Genomic DNA, 22,856 nt, shown 5'->3' on the forward strand with positions numbered 1-22,856 from the left:
GGCCTAGACATCAGAATTTTTTTATGTTTCCCCAGATGACTCTAATTGAAGCCAAGGGTGACAGAGACCCATTGGCTTTAGATCAAAGTGAGACCGCCCACTTCAGTTGTGGCCCAGTCCAGCTCAACTGGATGGAGTTCTACATGGGATACTGATTGGCCTATGTTTCCCTAGCCTGGTCCCCAGATACAATGACTAGTGGGTTGGGTGGTGGCCCCCCCAGTAGGAGGCTAATCATAAATTTGAGATTAGGGCCAGATAACTTTACACTTTATCACAACCAGCGGGCCAGCAGACTCATTAGGAAGTAGATAGTTCAGACAATCTCAGTAAGATGTATGAGGTCAGAACGGGGTGAGAGGCATGGCGGAGGCAGATCTTCCACAGCTAGGCACCTGAGCTAAAGAGTTGGAACCAAATCCCGTCATGTATGTCATCTGTCGAGGGGGAGATGCAGCCCTACAGAGCCCCTGGCTGCCTGCCTGCTGGTGTCAACCTCCACAGTCTTGCTAGCAGGGATAAAAGCAGAAAGCTTTAGAAGATTTGCCACTAGGAGATTCTGGTTTCTGCAGGGCTCTTTAGAAGAAGCTCTGACAGCAAATTTGCTGTTGGGCCAAAGGAAACAAATGAAAATTGAATAGGAGAGAGAAAACTCAGGAAAGGTAGACAGCAAAAGGGAACCATCAGCAGAATATAATGACCCCTCTATGGCATCCAGGCTCCCTGTTGCTTGTAATTCCACTATGAGATTAATTCCACTTAGGTTATTAAGAATTGCCCCTTCATAGCTGTCCTCTTTGAAAATGCAGACTCCTAAAAGGAACGACACTTTGATTCAGCAACAATTTAATGGAATTAGCTCATGATTTACTCAGCCAATTTGAATGCCTACTCTGGGCTTGGTACTGTACTGGGAACTGGGATACAGTGGAAGGAAGACCTCGTTAAAGTGACTAAGAAGACTCCATTTATTTAATTAATTTATTATTTTTTTATTTTTATTTTTGGCTGCATTTGGTCTTCGTTGCTGCTGTGCGCAGGCTTTCTCTAGTTGTGGTGAGCGGGGCCTACTCTTCGTTGCAGTGCGCGGGCTTCTCACCGCTGTGGCTTCTCTCGTTGCGGAGCACAGGCTCTAGGTGCGTGGGCTTCAGTAGTTGCGGCACGTGGGCTCAACAGTTGTGGCTCGTGGGCTCTAGAGCGCAGGCTCAGTAGTCGTGGCTCACAGGCTTAGTTGCTCCGTGGTGTGTGGGATCTTCCTGGACCAGGGCTCGAACCTGTGTCCCCTGCCTTGGCAGGCGGATTCTTAACAACTGTGCCACCAGGGAAGTCCCGGAAGACTCCATTTAATTCAGAAGTATCTACTGAACATGTCTTGTCACCGGACAGGGAGCTGGTGCTGAGACAGGAGGAAAACAACACTGTTACCTCCCTCAAGGAGCTTTCTAACCTTGCTTGGGGAAATCCAAGCACACAAGAGACAAAACAAGCAACTGCTTATTAAACTGCTAAGATAATCAAGGGCCAACATGAAGAGTGGAGCTAAGTGCCTTCATGTCAAATAGCCTTTTCAGAAACCCTCACGATTAAATCACACTAAGTCTTTTCATTAGGGAGCCTGGAAAATAAGCTATTATAACCCCACTCTTTTCTAAATAGTAACATGAGTGTGACTTTCTGGTTCTGAGGCCTCACCTTAGTTTCTACCCTACACCCTATAGCTCTGGCTAGGCTGAGTGCTACGTAAAGGGAGTTATTCATTAAGCATTTACAAGGGTGCACAGGGTCCACCCACTTTCTCTGCCTGTGCCCCCAACTCTGGCCACTTGCCATGTCTTGGTGGTGGGCTCAGTGGTTTCACATTTACTAAACACGCGCAAGATACATGGTTTCTGTCTATCGCAGTCATGCTCACAAGGCTCCAGCTGTCACTGGGAAGGGAGAACTGTGACTGTCGCCCAACTGGAGTAAGGAAGCAAGATTTAGGAACGGAGAAATAGGTGTGGCTCAGAATCTAGCCATCAAGCAGGACCAGACAGGGAGACATTACCAAGTGTTGAGGTGCTGTGCCTTTTAATGAAACTATCATTAGTAAATTGTGTTATTCTGGAAGTATATTCCAGGCCAGATATTCTTTGGAGCTGCGTCAAAAGTCCAGTAGGAATGAGGAGTGTAGACTAGTGCAGGAACCGAATCAGCATCTAGCCTGTAGGAGGAGCAGACTCATTGGCACCAGAGATTGCAAAAGACTGGAAGAGGAACTGGAAATCAAATCTGGGATTGCCAAGGAAGAGCAGCACAACAAAATCTAAGTCCAGGCACTGAGGTGGCATGAGCCTTGGAGCGAGAGAGCCCAGAGTAGAGCACAAGATGAAGATGGGGGTTCAAAACCAGGGCAGCTAATTGATGTATTCAGACTAAGCAAAATACTGGAACAGTGGTTGCCTCAGGTGTGTGGGGGGGACTGATTGGGAAGAAACATGATGGGACTTTCTGAGATACAGAGATGAATGTCCCATATCTTGAAAGAAGTGTGGGTTATGTGGGTACAGCTATTTGTCAAAAGCCGTTGAACTGTATACTTAGGATTTGTGCATTTCAATGTATGTAAATTTTACCTAAAATAACAGTAAACAAATCGAACCTTGGTTAGGTTTACTTTTAGTAGTGCTAGGAATTAGCAATTCTGAAACTACAAGCTGTATATTCTTGGGCATGAGGTAAGTGGGAGTCTGATTTCCAATTGTTGGGGAGAGAAATTACAGATACAGAAAAGGTGTTTTTTGCATTGGAATTGGAGTTATCCATATAACTATATATGACTAATATATCTTTATATATGCCTCCAATATATTTCTAATACATTAGTAGAAATAATAATCTATTTATAGATAGAAAATAATCTATTTCTGTGTGTTTATGTAGGTAATATAATCTAATTCTGTCTGCTAAAAGGGACTAGAAGCAATGACACAGTGGGAATGAGCATATTTAACCCCCAGACCTTGGTTTCTAAATACCATTCCCCACTGAAGGAACCAGGGATCCTTGAGAAATGGCTTGTTCCAGGGTTGGGGGCAGGAAAAGTACAGGATGAGCCTGGAACATCTTGTTGAGCCAAAAAGTAAAGAAATACTCAAAGAATCATGTTGAAAGGACTCAGAAGCTAGCTTGATGGGGCTCCCACTGGCCCAATCTGGGACAATCTCGCATCAAAATAAATAATATTTGTAATGGATACCCCACTAAATAAAAGAAGAATCCATATTGATATAAATAAATAAATGAACAAATAAATGAATGGAGGTAAAGGGAAACCTCTTCACTACAGTAGAACACCAAAATAACAGAGGTAGAAAACTGATAGGGAAAAGTTTGACAGAAAATTGGATAATTACTGGACTTCCCTCGTGGCGCAGTGGTTAAGAATCCACCTGTCAATGCAGGGAACACAGGTTCAATCCCTGGTCTGGGAAGATCCCACATGCCGTGGAGCAACTAAGCCCATGCACCACAACTACTGAAGCCCACGCGCCTAGAGCCCGTGCTCCACAACAAGAGAAGCCACCTCAATGAGAAGCCCGTGCACCGCAACGAAGAGTAGCCCCCGCTCACTGCAACTAGAGAAAGCCCGTGCGCAGCAATGAAGACCGAACACAGCCAAAAAAATTTAAAAAAAAAAAGAATGAGTCTCAAAAAATAAAAACGGACAATTACAGAGTTGCAAAGTATGCCCCCCAATTACTTATTGACTACAAAGGAAAAAATAATAACTTCACAGTTATTATTAAGGCAGAAAGCACTTAATCAAGTAATCAAACCTAACAACGCTATATTGATATAAACCAATATCCAATACCATGTGCCTTGGATTGGGATGCTTGGAGAAGGACACACCAACAATTCTGTGATATTCCTGCCAAAAATGCATAACTTGAATCTAATCATGGAAACATGAAACAAACTCACATTGAAAGACATTCTAGGGACTTCCCTGGTGGCGCAGTGGTTAAGAATCCGCCTGCCGCTGCAAGGGACACGCGTTTGAGCCCTGGTCCGGGAAGATCCCACATGCTGCGGAGCAACTAAGCCCGTGCACCACAACTACTGAGCCTGCGTGCCATAACTATCGAAGTCTGTGCGCCTAGAGCCCGTGCTCCACAACAAGAGAAGCCACCGCAATGAGCAGTATGCGCACCACAACGAAGAGTAGCCCCCGCTCGCCGCAAAGCCGGCGCACAGCAATGAAGACCCAATGCAGCCAAAAATAAATAAATAAATTTAAAAAAAAAAAGAAAGAAAAACATTCTACAAAATAACTGGCCAGTACTCTTTTAAAATGATAGGGTCAACAAACATAAAGAAAAGCTGAAGGAATGTTCCAGAATAAAGGAAAATAAAGAGATCTGACAACTAAATGTTGTGTGTGATCTTGGATTTGGTCCTGGACTTGGAGAGAAAAAAAAAAAAAAGTAAGGACATTTGGGGAACAATTGATGAAATAGATAGTAGTATTGGATTAATGCTTAATTCCCTGATTGTGCTAACTGAACTGTGGTAAGAGAATGTCTTCCTGGAAAATGCACACTGCAGTATTTAGCAGTAAAGGGGCACCACATCTCCAATTCACTTTTAAAAGGGAGGGAGGGAAGGAAGGGGTGGGAGGAGGGAGAGAGAGAGAGAGAGAGAGAGAGAGAGAGAGAGAGAGAGAGTGTGTGTGTGCCCAAGTGCAAATAAGGCAAGAATGCAAATAAATGGATCAAAGATTGTAGGAGTTCCTTGTACTGTTCTTGTAATTTTTCTGTAAAATTGAAATTGTATCAAAACAAAAATTCCTCTTTAGCAAGTGGTGCTGGGAAACTTGGGTAGCCACAAGTAAATCAATGAAGTTAGAACACACACTCACAGCATACACAAAAATAAACTCAAAGTGTCTTAAAGACTTAAATATAAGACAAGACGCCATAAAACACCTAGAAGAGAACATAGGCAAAACATTCCCTGACATAAATCATACCAATGTTTTCTTAGGTGAGTCTCCCAAGGCAATAGAAATAAAAGCAAAAAATAAACAAATGGGCCCTCTTTAAGCTTATAAGCTTTTACACAGCAAAGGAAAGCATAAACAAAATGAATAGACAACATATGGAATGGGAGAAAATATTTGCAAATGATGCAACCAATAAGGGCCTAATTTCCAAAATATATAAACAGCTCATAAATTCAATAACAAAACAAAACAAAACAAATAACCCAATCAAAGAATGAGCAGAAGACTTAAATAGACATTTCTCCAAAGAAAACATACAGATGGCCAATAGGCATATGAAAAGATGCTCATCATCGCTAATTATTAGAGAAATGCAAATCAAAACTACAATGAGGTAGTGACTACCTCACACAGGTCAAACTGGCCATCATTAAAAAGTCTACAAATAATCAATGTTGGAGAGGGTGTAGAGAAAAGGGAACCTTCTTACACTGTTGGTGGGAATGTAAATTGGCGCAGCCACTATGGAGAACAGTATGGAGGTTCCTCAAAAAACTAAAAAATAGAGTTGCCATATGATCCAGCAATCCCACTCCTGGGCATATAGACAGACAAAATATAATTTGAAAAGATGCATGTGCCACTGTGTTCATAGCAGCACTATTTACAATATCCAAGATATGGCAACAAACTAAATGTCCACTGACAGATGAATGGATAAAGAAGATGTGAGATATATATATATATATATATATATATATGTATATATACACACACACACACACACACACACACACAGTGGAATATTACTCAGCCATTAAAAAGAATGAAATGATGTCATTTGCAGCAACATGGGTGGACCTAGAGATTATCATACTAAGTGAAGTAAGTCAGACAGAGAAAGACAAATACCATATGATATCACGTATATGTGGAATCTAAAATACAATACAAATGAACATATCTATAAAACAGAAACAGACACAGAGAACAGACTTGTGGTTGCCAAGGGGTGGGGGAGGGGAAGGGAAGGATTGGGAGTCTGGGATTAGCAGATGCAAACTGTTATATATAAGATGGATAAACAACAAGGTCCTACTGTATAGCACAGGGAACTAGATTCCATATCCTGTGATAAACCATAATGGAAAAGAATATGAAAAAGAATATATATATGTATAACTGAGTCACTCTGCTGTACAGCAGAAATTAACACAACATTGTAAATCAACACTATACTTCAATGAAATTTTTAAAATAAATAAATAAAATAAAAAGATCCTCCCCAGAATGAAAGAAAGCAAACAAATCTACGGGTGTGGTCAGGAACCAGGCAACACTCTGGCAACAGCAGCCAAGAGGCCTGTGTTTCCTGCTGGGGCGGGAGCCAGTCCAAAGTATGGCCATTCCAGGGACTGCAGGAGGGGAGGGGTAGCCACCCTGTGGGGTAGGCTTAGTGGGCTGGAACTCGTGTTATGTAAATTTTGTCATCGACTAGACCACAAACTGGGGTGCAGTTCCTCGTAGAGCATGGAACTTATACCATCATGTCCTTATAGCAGAGAGGCCTTACAGATGTTTTGTGTCAGATGATTCATAGATAAGATGCAGCAAACAGAAAATCATTGGGAAATGTGTGAACTGTGGTCAGATTTCATCTCTTTTCATAAAACTGACTATTGTTTAAGTCTTCTGCTTTTGTTACAGCCCATCTAGAGATAGAAATGTGTTTGCATTTTTGCAAGGAGGCCTGAATTTTTTTAATCTGGTAAAAGAGTTTAAGGTTAAAAGAATTTAAGGTAAAATCAGTCAAGGTTTTCCCATTTAGCAGTAGCAGGAATTAAGGCATAAGCTTTCCCTAAGCAATTCCTTTCCAAAGAGAAGCATATGTTTAAACGTAATTCATCTCTTCTGTGACCATTATCCAGTGTTTGGCCTTCTACCACAGCTCTAGAGCACAGTGATTTCTTTTCCTCTGTCATCTTTTTTTTTTGGCCAGAGATTCTGAGAATCTCTAAATCGCTAATTCTATGATTTCCTCTGGTTTGCCCCCCAAAGCTTAACAGTCTGATTTTTTTTTTTTCCAGGAAATTGATGCCCCACAAATCTAAGACCAGTTAGCTGAAAATAAGACAGGCTTCTTCACACAACCCCTAGGTGGATATCACCACTGCCTTTTCTCAGAGTCAGAGATAGCCAAATGGATCTCACGGGCTTCCCTGGTGGCGCAGTGGTTGAGAGTCCGCCTGCCGATGCAGGGGACGCCGGTTCCGTGCCCCGGCCCGGGAGGATCCCACATGCCGTGGAGCGGCTGGGCCCGTGAGCCATGGCCGCTGTGCCTGCGCATCTGGAGCCTGTGCTCCGCAATGGGAGAAGCCACAACAGTGGGAGGCCCACGTACCGCAAAAAAAAAAAGGATCTCGCTACGGAAGTTCTTCCTAACCCTTAACTGGTGCCAGGGAAAGGCCAAGAGTGGCTGCAGTGTTGGGGAGTGTGGGACACACCGGAATTCACCTTCCCTTTCCCTCTGCCTGCCTGTGGGGAGTGTTTCTGAATCGCGTCCCGTCTCAGGCAGGGCTCAGGTGGCCTAGGCAGCACCCGGCCGACGTTAGAGGGGGCGCTGCCCCAGGAAGGCCTGCAACACACAGCTCATTAGAGCGAGGCTGAGTCGTGGGGTATGCAGGCTGTTGGGTCCCATTCTTGCAACATAACAAGCAAAGAGAGTACTGGCAGAGAAAATCCAGACTGTGGAGTCTGTAAAACTTTTTCAAGGCCAGTTCACAAAGGCATTCACCAGGTCTGTGAGAGTGAAATAAAAGGTTAACAGAGCCAGTCAGAACTGCACAAGGTTAGGTTAGCCCGGGGCTGACCTGAGAGAAGAGGCCTCTGGAAAGGCAAATACCTTTTGGGGTCTGAAGTCTCCAGCAAAGGGAGGGCATGAAGCCTTAACTTATACAAAGGACTAAAGAGACTTCCCTGGTGGCGCGGTGGTTAAGAATCCGCCTGCCAATGCAGGGAACACGGGTTTGAGCCCTGGTCCAGGAAGATCCCACATGCCATGGGGCAACTAAGCCCGTGTGCCACAACTACTGAGCTTGTGCTCTAGAGCCTGCGAGCCACAACTACTGAAGCCCACGCACAACAAGAGAAGCCACCACAATGAGAAGCCCACGCACAGCAACGAAAACCCAACTCACACAAAAATAAATAAATAAATAAATTTATAAAAAGATTTTAAAAATAAATAAAAAGGGCTAAAGATTGAGAAGCAACCTCTCTTGGGGCGACTTGGTAAATCTCTTACAAGCCTCTGGGCTCCAGCTTTAACTACTCTTGGTCTTGAACTCCTACCAGGACAGAGTTTACCAAAGCAGGATGTAGCCCTTCATATTCTGAATACAAGGCAGAGAGGAGTGCTTTGAAACTGAGATCTGTTTCCAGGGCATAACTGGTTCAGATCTCTGAAACTGGAAGATGAAAATCCGGTACATCTGAGAAGCAGGTTTGCTGGAACCTGAAGGTTCACGGAGAATAATTGAGACAGACCTAACTTGTTTTCTTCGTAGCTTAAAACCATTTCTTTCAGGCAATGATCTGAAGGGGAACACCTGGCCCTGAGACCAAACTAAGCGTTCATCCTTATGAGGAAATGTTTCCAATAGATCAAATAGTAGGAGTCCATGCAAGCCGAGAATGCTGAGGCTAACACACTGGTGTGATGGCCACACCTATATCCGGTATGGACACCACCTCCCCAACAGGACATCTTGAACCTGGCATTTAATATGCTATGAGAAACATGAAACATGTTTTCACTCTCCTGATCAAAGGATGAGAGATGCTTTCTGCCTTCTTTTTTTTGGCCATGGCATGCAACTTGTGGGATCTTAGTTTCCCGAGCAGGAATTGAACCCGGGCCCTTGGCAGTGAAAGTGCCAAGTCCTAACCACTGGACCACCAGGGAATTCCCGCTTTCTGCCTTCTTGCCTTTGGTTAGTTGTCTCCCATTTCCCAAGCTTGGATGAGGAAAAGAAAAGGAAGGAGAAACCTCGAAAGAGAAGAAACTTCCTCCTGTCCTCTCACAAATTTCTGTTCTGCTCCTGTGGCTGCGGAGCCAGGGCCTGGAATTGGTAGTCTGCTCACTCACATTCTGGTCATTTTCTTTCTAAAGTAGGATGACTAGCACCTCCACTTGTGTTGAATGTTTCTGTCCAGGGCCTGTGCATAGTCCTGCAGATGTGTTGCTGGCAGCAAGGAGGTGCCAGGTTTGGCTGTGTATGGTGAGATACAAGTCCCTCTTGCCTCTGGGAAAACAAGTCAAAGGCATGCCTTACTCAAGGTAGGCAGACCCGCTCTAAACCCAGTATATTTTACTGTATTATGGGATGCAGAAGAGATGAGAACTAACATTTGTTGGGGGCCAGCTAAGTGTGCTGGACACTTTAGTTATATTCTCACTTAACCTCGCAACAACTCTGAGGCAGACGGCATTATACCCATCTTACAGATGAGGAAACTGCAGCTGTGTATTTGATAAGGTACTAGATGCAGGACCTTAGGTAACCAGCAGAGTTAGGACTTGAACCCAGGTGGTACATGCAGAGGCCTGTGTGCTTTCCAAGGGGCTGTGCACGCTGTGCTCGCCTTTTCCACTGGCTTGACCTCCAGCCATTTGGTCATCTCTGGTCACCCAGAGCATCTTCAATCTTCCATGAGTTTTTGCATATTGTCGGGAATGATGGAGAGGTCACTAGTGATTTGAATTTGATTTGAATTTCACCTTCTAGCTATATTTGATTTGAATTTTATATTTTAAATATACCTGGATTTCATTTTTTAACATACATTTAAAACTATAATTAAAAACACAAACATGCAGCTGTGTTAGCTATCAAATCATAACACAATGGAAAACACTGGCACATAAACTTTTTTTAAATATCTTTATTGGAGTATAATTGCTTTACAATGTTGTGTTAGTTTCTGTTGTACAACAAAGTGAATCTGCTATATGTATACATATATCCTCATATCTCCTCCCTCTTGCGTCTCCCTCCCACCCTCCCTATCCCACCCCTCTAGGTCTTCACAAAGCATCGAGCTGATCTCCCTGTGTTATGCAGCAGCTTCCCCCTAGCCATCCATTTTACATTTGGTAGTGATTATATGTCAGTGTTACTCTCTCACTTCGTCCCAGCTTCCCCTTCCCCACTGTGTCCTCAAGTCCATTCTCTATGTCTGTGTCTTTATTCCTGCCCTGCCACTAGGTTTATCAGTACCATTTTTTTAGATTCCATATATGCGGCACATAAACTTTAGCTGACAAGTTTATGAGCAAATCCTGGGATAGAGCTTCTTGGGCCCTCCCTGCTTCTCTCTCTTCTCCCTCTCTCTTTCAGCCAATAGGACTTTGAAGTATAATTTACCTACAGTCAAATGCACAATTCTTAGGTATACAGCTCATGAATTTTCATACATATATACTCCATATAACCGCCACCCATATCAAGATATAGACAATGTCCAGCACTGCAGAGAGTCCCCTTATGCCCTTTCAAGTCACTGGCACCCTTCCCCCATCACCATCTGACTCTACCACCATAGACTAGTCAGTCATGTACCACTGATTAGGAAGGTTATGGGTCTGCACTGTCTGTTCCTGTAACAAAGTTCCCCAAAATGCAGCACTCAGTCACACCAGACTCAGAAGCATCTATTTGGTCCCTGCTCTTGTCAGGCCTCAGTGATCTTTCACAAGTGAATGCGTAATGTGTCACCTGGCTCTACTACTTATAAAAAGTGTTGGGTAGTTCATGTCTGACTTTTGTATCCTGGACAAGAAATTCAAAAGTCTTAATTATGATTATCTGGAAATTTTTAAATGTTCTAGTACTCCTTTTTTCAAACTTCTGGATCAGTTTAAATAATAGGTGATAAGGCAAGCTGTTTTTGTTTTGTTTTCTAATAAATATTTGTTTACTATTTGCAACTAAAATAATGTATAGGGCTTCCCTGGTGGCGCAGTGGTTGAGAGTCCGCCTGCCGATGTAGGGGACACGGGTTCGTGCCCCAGTCTGGGAAGATCTCACATGCCGCGGAGCAGCTGGGCCCGTGAGCCATGGCCGCTGGGCCTGCGCGTCCGGAGCCTGTGCTCCACTCGCAACGGGAGAGGCCACAACAGTGAGAGGCCCGCGTACCGCAAAAAAAACAAACAAACAAAAAAATGTATAGAAGTAAATTAAATGCTGAGCTATGTAAGATTGCAATGGTCATACCTATATTAATTGTTCCAAATTTGGTATTCATCAAGACAATAATTTTTCCTCATAGATTAACTTTATAAGAAGTGAATGCTAAATAAGTTTTAACTTTAAATGTATACAAAAAAATTATTTAAACATTAAAAAAAATTAGGGTTCATATAAGATTTGTCTGAAAACGTTATAATACTAAAAATTTGCAACCCACATCCTGGGACAAAATATTTCTGGACATAGAAACTTGATGGCCCTTAAAGTAGCTGGATTTTCTCTTCTTGACATGCAATTGATCTCAGGCTTACATTCTGGACCGCCCTTGTTCTTTTCCTATCCAGCTTGAAGTGATTTCTCTATGTGTGGGAGCAGTGGAAACAAGGTAGTTAATATTCTACCATTTTCACCAGGAGAACCCTACCAGTCCCCTTCCATGTAAGCCTGGTTTTTGAAAGCCCCCTTTGGAGAGTGTGTGTACATGTGTGTGTGTGGGGTGTGTGTGTGTGTGTGTGTGTTATTAACAGCATTAGGGATTGCTGTTCTTATTCCGTGTAAGTGAGAAGTATTTTTCTATTCTTAAAAAAAAAAAAGTGAGACCGTTCTCAAAAGTCATTTCCTGAAATAAAGTGGGGAGGGAAGGCATGGGCGTGAGGGCAGTGAGTCATCAGAAGGCAGCTTGGGGAGAGCACGGGGTTGCTGGCATGAGCTGGGGGAGCCTTGCTTAATCCTGCACAAGCCTCTCCGATCAGTGAGCTGAGCAGGATATCAGGCCCTTCTGATGTGAGAAGAGGGCCTCGTGAGAGGTCCAGAGGGGGCTGATGTACAGGATGGTGGGCAGCTGGGGGCAGCTGGAGGTACAGGGGGAAGGCAGACAGACAGGTCCTGGGATTTCGGCGGGGGCCGCTCAGCTGCTGGAAAATGAGGTTCACAGAGTTGCTTGGACTGCGTGAATCTGGACTTAGGATAGCCCGAGCCGTAACACTTGGTTAGATAACACACGCTTCAGGCACAGGGATGTGAACTGGATCGTGGGAAAAGGCAAGACTTCGAAGTGCAAGAGGGCAGAGGGAGCATAAGGGGGCAACTCTACAATCAGTGCACCAGCCTGCGGCCCTGAGAGGAATCACGGGGCTCCCAACTTGGACTTGATTCAAGCAACTGCAGAGAAGAAGGGCCAAAGAGCAGCCAGGAGGCCCTAACCAGAGGAAAAACCGAGGAGGAAGTTCTGAAAGAGGTTGCAGAATCCATGGTCAGGCAACTAGGGCAGCCCAATTCTGCTCCCAGCTAAAACTGGAGATCATGACTCTAGCAGCTGACCCTGTAGGTGGTGGGTGAGTGGGAGGATGATATTCTAGATAAAATCTAACTGACAGGGGATCCCCTGGTGGGGCAGTGGTTAAGAATCCGCCTGCCAATGCAGGGGACACGGGTTTGATCCCTGGTCCGGGAAGATCCCACATGCTGCGGAGCAACTAAGCCCGTGCACCACAACTACTGAAGCCCGCGTACCTAGAGACTGTGCTCTGCAACAAGAGAAGCCACCGCAATGAGAAGCCCGCGCACTGCAATAAAGAGTAGCCCCCGCTCTCCGCAACTAGAGAAAAGCCCGCGTGCAGCAACGAAGACCCAATGCAGCCAAAAATAAATTAATTAATAAAAAAAAAAAAGTGGGAATTTACTAAGCAAAGGAGGGGGGTGGGAGAGATAGGTTAGGGAGCATTCAGAGAGAAGGCAGAAATTCAGTGATGAATATGCAGACGGTGAATTCAAGTAAAGAAAGCTGTCGTGGCTGGAGCAGAAAGAGCTGGCAGGGAGTGGGGAAGAAACCCACTCTAGGTGGCCTTCACAGGCTAGGGGCCAGCTGGGTTCCTAGCAGAGTGGAAGGCCAGATGCCGTCCTTTAGGATAGAGGTTGGATGAGAAGGTGGTGTGCATTAGCCAAAGTACCCACAGAGAAGTCTGTTCAGATCCCTGACACAGGCTTTTGTGTGCTCTGAACTGGACATTTTTATCAGTCGCAGTGGCCTCAGCTCATACATGCCAAACAAACACCTTCCACAAAAGGTGTTGCAGGGTATGTAGCCACCTCATCGTGCAAATGGCCACAGAGCTCATCCTTGGGGACCTTCCAGGCAAATGCTTTCCCACCTCTACGAGGAAACCACATCCTTCTCTTTCTTCACCTTCAGTAACCAATGGCATTACAAGGTAGAGAATACACAGGAAGCATGCCAACAGGATGCACCCCCAAAGAACCTCTGGTCCTGCAGGTTGCAAACTCGAGTGGGAGGCGCAGGGTGCAGAGGGGGGCTAAATGGAACACTCCTGTCTCCCCCAAGGAAATCTGAAGTGTAAGCTCATCATGTAAAATGAATAAAGCAACAACGTTGGTCTTGTTGTAGGGGGCCCAGAACCTTCTTCCCCTTTCTCCATCCCCTAAGGTGGCTTCTAAGGTCAGCTTTATTCACATTAACAAAATAGAAAGTTGATATTCATGCAAGGGGGCAACTTTCCTAGCAAGAAGACATTTCTAGGAGCAACTGAAAATTTTGGAAGAAAAGTAAACAAGAAAGATAAGAAAACTTGGCAGTAGGGCTATGTGTACCAATCCTCTTCTTGGAACACTTGTGTAATTCCTCACTGCACTTAAATTTCAGACTTCATACCATACTGTGAGACCTCGCATGATCTGGTCCCTCCCTTCTGTTAGGAACTAAGACTGTACTATGACTACCTGCGTCACTGTACTCCAGCTTACTCTCTGCCTCAGCACCATTGCACTTACCTCAAATCTACATGGCCGGCTCCTTCTTTATTCCGTTCTCTACTTAAATATGTACCCCCTCAAAAAGGTTTCCCCTAACCACCCTCTCTGAAGTAGTCCCTTCCCCACTCCCAGTGCAGGCTTCTCACTACAGTGGCTTCTCATGCTGCAGAGCACAGGCTCTAGGCACGCAGGCTTCCGTAGCTGTAGCACATGGGCACAGTAGCTGTGGCTCACAGGCTCTAAAGCGCAGGCTCAGTAGTTGTGGTGCACGGGCTTAGTTGCTCCGCGGCATGTGGGATCTTCCCAGACCAGGGCTCGAACCCATGTCTCCTGCATTGGCAGACAGATTCTTAACCACTGTGCCACCAGGGAAGCTGCTCAACTGCTCTGTCATTTGCTACCTTTGCTATCTTCTATTTCTCAATAATTAGGAGTGCATTGCAGTGAATAACAGTGGCCAAGAAATCAGATTGCCTGGCTTCATACTCTAGCTCTGCCACTTATTAACTGTATGGTCTTGGCCAAGTTTTTTTGTTTTTATTTTTGTTTTTGTTTTTAGCCAAGTTTTTTTTAATGTCCCTGAGTTTCTACTGCTTTATCTGTGAAGCTGAAATATTGATAGAAACAACTCATGACATAAATGTGATTAAATCAAATGTAGAGCCTTTGGCACAGGGTAAGGGTTCAATAAACATTTACCCATTGTGGTGATGAGGCTAGAGATAATAGCACTCGGAGTAATGATAGCGACAAACCAAATGGCAGCCAGGGACTTGTTTTAGGGATGGGAGAGTGGAAGAGAAGTTGGGAGTGGTGCCCTATAGGTTTGGGCTTCCTTCCGTGGTTAATCTCTGGGCACCTCATCATCCCAGGTTGGTTCCCTTAAGCCTGCGCATAGCTCTGGAAATCCTCCTTTCCTTCAGTCTCTGCATTGGAACCATGACAGTGGATTCCTTCTACTGCTGGGACCCTGACTGATCCAGTACCTGACGGTGGTTCTGTGTCTTTCCATCATCCTTTTGTGCTAGGACTCAAACCAGCCCCTTCTTCCAACTTCCCCCCTTGGCTGTGGGTACCAGCATATGACTTTCAGCCATCCCTGACTGGTTCTTCCCTCTCCCTGAGCCCCCCACAATGCAACATCCTGAGACCCTACATTCCCACCTCACAGAATACCTCACGTTCTCCCCTCATCTCCCTTCCCATGGCTTCTCCTTCCCATTCAGGTCCTTCTTACTGCCCCCTTGGGCTATGACAAGAGCATCCTAACTAGACTCACAGCCTCCAGTTTCCTCCTCCGCACCCCTAATTCAGCCTCCGATTTGTCATCAGATTAGTCTTCCTAACTCTGGGGCTTTCAAAATTTTTTGGCCATGACTCACAATAAGAAATATATTTTAGGGACTTCCCGGGTGGCGCAGTGATGAAGAATCTGCCTGCCAATGCAGGGGACCCAGGTTCGAGCCCTGCTCCAGGATGATCCCACATGCCACAGAGCAACTAAGTCCGTGTACCACAACTACTGAGCCTGCGCTCTAGAGCCCGCGAGCCACAACTACTGAGCCCTCGTGCCGCAACTAGTGAAGCCTGCCCACCTAGAACCTGTGCTCCACAACAAGAGAAGCCACCGCAATGAGAAGCCTGCGCACCGCAATGAAGAGTGGCCCCCGCTCACCGCAACTAGGGAAAAGCCCATGTGCAGCAACGAAGATCCAATGCAGCCAAAAAAAATAAAAAAATAATAAATTAATTAATTTAAAAAAATATATATATATTTCTTTTACCTCACAACCCAGTACACACATACAAAACACACAAAGCAATACTGCACTCTGATATTTTTTTTATCGTGAGACCCACAAAATTGGATTTGTGAGACACTAATGGATCATATCCCACAGTCTGGAAACACTGCCCCCCACAGAGCTCTAATCACGTCACTACCCCAGTGAAAGATGTCAGTAATCCCCATTATTGACTGAATTTAGTACAAGTTGTGTAACCTGGCATCAAAGGCTTCTATAGGATGCCCTCAATTTGTCTGCCTAAACATTTCTCTCCCTACCTCCATTTATGTCATTTTAACCTCTCTGAGCTTTTGTGGTCTAATATATAGAATAAGAACAAAAATATTTCTCCAGCATGAAGGCCAGGGGTAGACCAGATGATACATTAAGTTTCCTCTTTAAGGGTTATAATTCTGGGATTGTAAGTGCCCAATATCCAGTAACCAAACATATCTCCTCTCTGGTCTCCATACACTCCCAGATCTATGTAATCTATGTTCCCATTGTCCCCTTTAGCCATCTTCCTCTATCTTCCTATGTTGAAATCCCATCAAAGTCTAGCAAGGGCAAAGGACACAGGAAGGAAGGATCAGAACATACTTAAGCAATGCAATTAGTCCCCTAAGAGTGGAGGCACTAAGGCTGGTATGTTACACACAGGTGGGAAGAAAGATGAAACTAAAGAGGTGGGCTAGGCTAGATTATGCCAAACCAAGACCCTCAGGCTGAGATTTCATCTTAATTTAGAGGTCATGGGGAGTCACTGAGAGTTTCTGAACAGGTGTGATATGACCAAAGGTGAGGTTTAAGAAAACTGATTTGCCTGGAGCTGGGGCATCAGAGGTTTTTCAGTAGTAAAATTGACATAGCCTAGATGTAGTTAGTCTCATGACAGACTGGGTCAGGGATGGATCCCAGAAATTCAGGCAGGCAGCATCAAGGAGGTTCAGCTTTGGTCACAGATAAGCATCCTGGAGAGCAGAAGGAATATGGTGTCTAGTTATAAGGAGCAGACTTGAGCAGAGGACCAAGAAGGTGCCTGGCTTCCACCAGCTCTGGCAACACAGTGCAGGGGCCCAGCCAAGAATTGGGACTCAGGGTCAGGAGGCCGGTCCTTGACAGGGCTGGTGAGAGCAAAGCTTCTGGCAAAAAAAGAAAAGGAACCACACCCTTTACTCAGATCCTGTATGTGACAGTTTCTCTGCCAAGCACTTTTGCACACTGGTCTATCTGACTCCAAAGCCTGAAGTGTGAATGACACCAAACTGCTCCCAAAGTCTCTGAGGACAAGAAGCGAATTCTCTCTCCTCCTGAGACCTGGCAGTGCTTATACAGAGTAAGCCTAGATAAATATTTGTTGGATCGAACTGAAAAGCAATTATCATTCCTATCACCCCATGGATATTGCTGCTGGTTCGTCTACCTTGACTGGTGGTTCTTGGTGTCCTTGGCCTTACACTGTTTAACTGAAAGAGCCTGAATACCAAAGCTCTGTGGCGGATTATACTGATACTCTGAATTCATTAACCTAAATATATTTCTGGATGAAAGGCTTCAGGTGTGGCTTTAACGACTGACTATGTGTGAACAGCCAAGGGAGAAATGAGCGTTAGTGTCGTCTTTCATCCCAAAGGCTTTGTGGGGCAGCGAGAGCTCAGCTCTGCAGCAAAACATGAACTATAAATCATCATGAGATTTGTTTCCCCTCGTGCAGTGGGAGAAACCTGCACTATTATTATGTCTCTTTTCACATGCCCTCTTCCAGATATATCTTGGTCTCCCCACCACCCAAGGTGCTCAGTAGATGGGTGGAGCCATCCGAGGAGCAACCGGGGTTGGGAGGAAGCTGAGCCTTGTGCTAGAGCTGTTGGGCTCTGTGTGGAGCTCACTGCAGCTCTGGCAGCCCTGGCAGGGGTGGTAGCAGCTGGCTGTGTTCCCTTGGGAGCAGTACATTCTTGGGGGCGAACAGGAGATATATGACTGCCAGGAAAAGGGTGTAGAACTGTTTCTCTTGGTAAACTGTCCATAATCATGTATTATTCAGACTCCCTGCCTCCTAGTTATTCAGTCAACACTTACTTACTAACAGCCCCTGTTAGTAAGAGCAAGAAAGCATTGTGAAGGCAGGTCAATTCCATGTTTGAGGCTCCTAGTATATTTAAAAAATGAACAATGGCTAAATAAGATTTTAAGTCATAGTAAGTTTTAATGTTCGTGTATTTAAAATTAAAATTATTTGATGAATACTCCTGTAACTACAGCTTTGTGTCTGAATTCATAACCTCATTTGCAGGTAGTACAGACGTCCAAATTTGAGGCTCTTATGAATACGGGAACTGGATCTCTTGCCCCTAAACCCCCAGGCCTCCTGCCTTGTTGCCTACCAGGCCCAGGTGCACAGAGGACTGAACCACAGTTCATATGGCTTTGACTAACATCAGACCATCCACTGCTTCCATTCAGCCACAGAGGCTCCCTTTGACTTCAAGTCTGGAGCTTTGAACTGCCCTGAGGGGCTACACCTAGATGCAAGACTCTGTCCTTGTCTGAAGCATGTCTCCTGGGTCATAAGAGTCTCTACTGCCAACTCAGCCAATAAACCATGCTACTTGGCTTGAGTTCTATCTATGTTTTCCTCACATGCACTTAAGCTGTGAGGACGCCCTATTTCTAAATGCTTGGACACACTCACCTGTAGCAACAGGAGACGAAGGGATTCCCCAGAGAGGCTCTTATGCTTAGGGACATGACACATACCTCTAAACCCACTGAGCCAGGAATAGGAGGTATCCTGATGTCCAAACACAGAAACACATGATTTGATGCCATTGTGATAATATGAGGAACCACCAAGCATCCTCTTTTAAAACACAGCCAAAGGGACCTAACCCAAAACATTAACACATCTACTCCGTAAAATTTTGGCTTTAGGGAACCATGGTCAGAGGGACCCATTTCTTTGGGATGGCTGAATCTGCCTCTTCTCCAGCTTTGTGAGGACCCACCCTGGGGGCTCCTACAAGGCCAACTGACCTCCGACTCAAAACCACGTTGGATTTTCCTCACTCAGACCTTTCCTCTAAGAATCTCAAATCTGTTTCGAGAGAATTAAGGAGTTAGCAACCAACCTGTACAGTCCCCATAAAAAAAAAAAAACAGGGGTTCTGTCTCTTCAAGAAGTGGGAAATCTGAGGCCCTGGGGCCTGTTCTGTGTCCTGGGGTGGCAGATCTGATTCCTGCCCCAGAGTTCACTGACAGTTGAAAATATAAAGAGGTGGTGAGGAACGGGGAGTGACGCAGTTAGAGAGAGCTGTCTAAAGGTCTCAGTAACCTGGAAACTACTGACGTGTAAAAGTGCCTACCCTTCCGAAAAAGCAGATAAGCAGATGAAAAAGAGCAGAAGGAATAACATAGACTCTATGGTATCATTAAAAGAATAAAAATATTTTTTTCAAACCTCATCTTAATTATAAGGAGGTACAAATATGATGATGAAGCTGCCAGAATTATGATTTTTTTTGGCAAAAAGCTATGCAATTTTGGGGCTTCCCTGGTGGCGCAGTGGTTGAGAATCCGCCTGCCAATGCAGGGGACATGGGTTTGATCCCTGGTCTGGGAAGATCCCACATGCCGCGGAGCAACTAAGCCCGTGTGCCACAACTACTGAGCCTGTGCTCTAGAGCCTGTGAGCCACAACTACTGAAGCCTGTGTGCCTAGAGCCCGTGCTCTACAACTAGAGAAGCCACCGCAATGAGAAGCCCGCACACCGCAATGAAGAGTAGCCCCCGCTCGCCACAACTAGAGAAAGCCCGTGCGCAGCAACAAAGAGCCAACACAGCCAAAACTAAATAAATTAAATAAATAAATTTATTTTTTTTTAAAAGCTATGCAATTTTGTTTCCTCACAGGCTTTGTCAAAGGGAAAACACTCAAAAAAAATTTTTTAATCCCAAAGGGAAAAAAAGACACAAGTGGAAGAAACACTTTTTTTCCCACACCTGATTGCACTTACATTTGAAAAAATAGTGCACCTGTATTTATTTTAGAAAGTTTCCACCTATCAGAGAAATGCTAGGAGACAAAGCTGGTTATTCTATGTTTGTCTGGGTGTTACCTCTTGAAAAAAAATTATAAAGGAAGTACCATATCCATCATTAGTCACTGAGCTTTAGAAATACTTAGTCACATGACTTTTAGTGTGTATTTCTAAAGGAAATATTGACTGTTGCCTTTCTTTGTCTTTAAGAGTGAAAATTCTGGGATAGCTTTTATATGAATTCTGGTGGATTTGATCATAACTGGACAACCAGTTTCTCTGCCCACACCCACACTCTTCACCACCTTCTTTATCACCAGTTAAAAAAGATTGTCTCAGGGCTTGGAGGAAGAGGCTTGTCCAGCAAGAACAGAATGGGTGAGGCGTCTGCGCAGTACAACCCAGAGCCCCCGCCCCCTCGCACCCATTACTGCGACATCCAGGCCAATGAGAGTGAGAAGGCCCGGCAGTTCCGGAGGCTCTTTGCCCAGCTGGCTGGAGAGGACATGGAGGTCAGTGCCACAGAACTCATGAACATTCTCAACAAAGTCGTGACCCGACATCCTGATCTGAAGACTGATGGTTTTGTCATTGACACATGTCGCAGCATGGTGGCCGTTATGGATAGTGACACGACCGGCAAGCTGGGCTTCAAGGAATTCACGTACTTGTGGAACAACATCAAAAAGTGGCAGGTCATATACAAACAGTTTGACATTGACTGTTCAGGGACCATTGGCAGCAGTGAGCTCCCAGGGGCCTTTGAGGCAGCAGGATTCCGCCTGAATGAGCATCTCTACAACGTGATCGTCCGACGCTATTCAGACGAGGGAGGGAACACTGATTTTTACAACTTCATCAGCTGCCTGGTCAGACTGGATGCGATGTTCCGTGCCTTCAAATCTCTTGACAAAGATGGCAGTGGACAAACCCAGGTGAACACCCAGGAGTGGCTGCAGCTGACCATGTATTCCTGAATGGGAGTCACAGACCTGCCCCCTCATTGCCTCGCTGTAGGAGTCACCTTGGACTCTTCAGTCTCCCCCAGGGCTGATCCTGTTTGCAGTCACATCTTCATGGCTCCTGCTGACCCACAGGCCTTTCTGTTCTCCCAGCCCTTGGCACCCGGATTCTCAGTCAACAGCCAGGGCCCAACATGCTTCAACACACCCTGCCCCAGCACACCCATCTCACATCTACTCCATAACCCCTCTCTTGCATCTGTGCCAAGCCCAACATTTGTGTTGCTTGAACACCCCAAGGGCCCTTCTCTCAGCTCTGGGACGATCACTCCAGTCCCTACACACCCTGGCACACCCACCCAGTTACCACCCAGGCAGCTGAACTCCAGGTCATAACAGTTCACATGCCCCAGTGCCTTTGTCTGTATTCTGCTCCCAGCCTGCCAGGCCCAGGAGGAAACAAATGCACCCTAGTTGCTGCTCTCTCTGAAAAAACAACAACAACAAAAAAAAGATTGTCTCCACCCCTTGCTATCAAGATTAGTCCTAGTGACTCCTTCTTTCATGTCTAAGAAAAGGGGATGCTATTTAACCATTTATTCACTTTATTCAACATGTATTCATTCAGTGCTTGGTGGTGGGTTTTTTTTTAGACCATTTTTATTTTTATTTATTTTTTAATTAATCTTATTTATTTTTGGCTATGTTGGGTCTTCGTTGCTGTGCGTGGGTTTTCTCTAGTTGCAGCAAGTGGGGGCTACTCTTTGTTGCAGTGCGGGGGCTTCTCATTGTGGTGCCTTCTCTTGTTGTGGAGCACGGGTTCTAGGCACACGTGCTTCAGTAGTTGTGGTGCACGGGTTCAGTAGTTGTGGCTTGCAGGCTCTAGAGCACAGGCTCAGTAGTTGTGGCGCATGGGCTTCGTTGCTCTGCGGCATGTGGGATCTTCCCGGACGAGGGCTTGAACCCGTGTGCCCTGCATTGGCAGGTGGATTCTCAACCACTGCGCCACCAGAGAAGCCCCAGTGCCTGATGTTTTCCTGGGCACTGGGGATAAAGTAATGACCGAACAAAGACAGAGCCTTGGACTGGTGGTCAGAATCACACCAACAGATGTAAATTACACTCTGTGATAAGTGCTTATCTTTCCAAGAGGAAATTCTCCCTGTTCTTAATTTGTCCCTTTTGCCTCCTTGTATCCCAGCTGCTTCCCCTCTCCAACATCAATCTCATCCACCCTCTTCCCTGTCAGCAACGTGCTCTGGTTCTTCCCTTTTACCCTGCCTCCAAACATCTTGACAGAATAGTTTTATATTCCTCAACTTCTTTTCAGCCAGCAAACCATGTAAGTTGGTTTCCGTCCACCCCACTCTACTGAAATGCTCTCTCAAGGTTGGCAACAAGGATCCCACCATTACGAATCCTCATCGCAGCTTCATCGTGGCTCTGGCATCGTGGTCCTCTCCCAGGACCTAACACCCCAACTACCTCCATCTGCGAACGTTCTTCCCTACCAGACGGTGCTCTCTTCTTTCTCCTTACACTGCCAAGCCACTGGTGTTCCCAGGGTTCTGTCCTCAGCCCCCTCTGTCTTCTCTCCAATCTGGGAGATGCCATTCACTTTCCAAGCGTCAGTGACACTCTCTTTAAACACAGCTCCAGTTTGGGTCTCTCCTGGGCTCAGATCCGTATTTCCATCTCAGCCTTTACTCTTGGATGCCCTGTTGAACTTCAGATCTAAGGATGTGCAAAACAAAATTCATGGTTTTCCCTCCCACCCTGCTTCTCCATTTCTATCACAATCAATAATATCATTTTCCATTCAGGCACCCAAGTCAGAAGCCTCCAAGTTAACTGTGATCACACTTTCCTCCTCATTCAGGCATTCTATCTGCCATTGAGTTCTATACCCGGAATGTCTATCCCAACAAGGGATGGCAAGTAGGCTTCACCTAATGTACCGACTCTAACCAGTTAGTAGTGGCTGCCTAGAGGAGCACCACTGTGTTGGGAAGGATGCTGAGGCAGCTTGTGGCCTCACCAAGAAAAAGCACCGTGATCAGCTA

The 22,856-nt window shown here is 45.3% G+C and overlaps 1 non-coding gene and 1 pseudogene across 2 annotated transcripts; one reads left to right on the plus strand and one right to left on the minus strand.

Moving 5' to 3' along the window:
* Nucleotides 1–8,878: 8,878 nt before the first annotated feature.
* On the minus strand, nt 8,879–8,951 carry TRNAE-UUC (transfer RNA glutamic acid (anticodon UUC)). Its single transcript has one exon. It is a non-coding gene; the product is annotated as a tRNA-Glu (tRNA).
* Nucleotides 8,952–20,205: 11,254 nt separating this feature from the next.
* LOC103082163 (calpain small subunit 1 pseudogene) lies at nt 20,206–21,279 on the plus strand (annotated as a pseudogene). Its single transcript, XR_014368606.1, has one exon. The product of XR_014368606.1 is annotated as a calpain small subunit 1 pseudogene (transcript).
* Nucleotides 21,280–22,856: the final 1,577 nt, after the last annotated feature.

The sequence above is a fragment of the Lipotes vexillifer genome, unplaced genomic scaffold (assembly GCF_000442215.2).
Source record: "Lipotes vexillifer unplaced genomic scaffold, Lipotes_vexillifer_v1.1 scaffold43, whole genome shotgun sequence".
NCBI classification, from domain to species: Eukaryota; Metazoa; Chordata; class Mammalia; order Artiodactyla; family Lipotidae; genus Lipotes; species Lipotes vexillifer.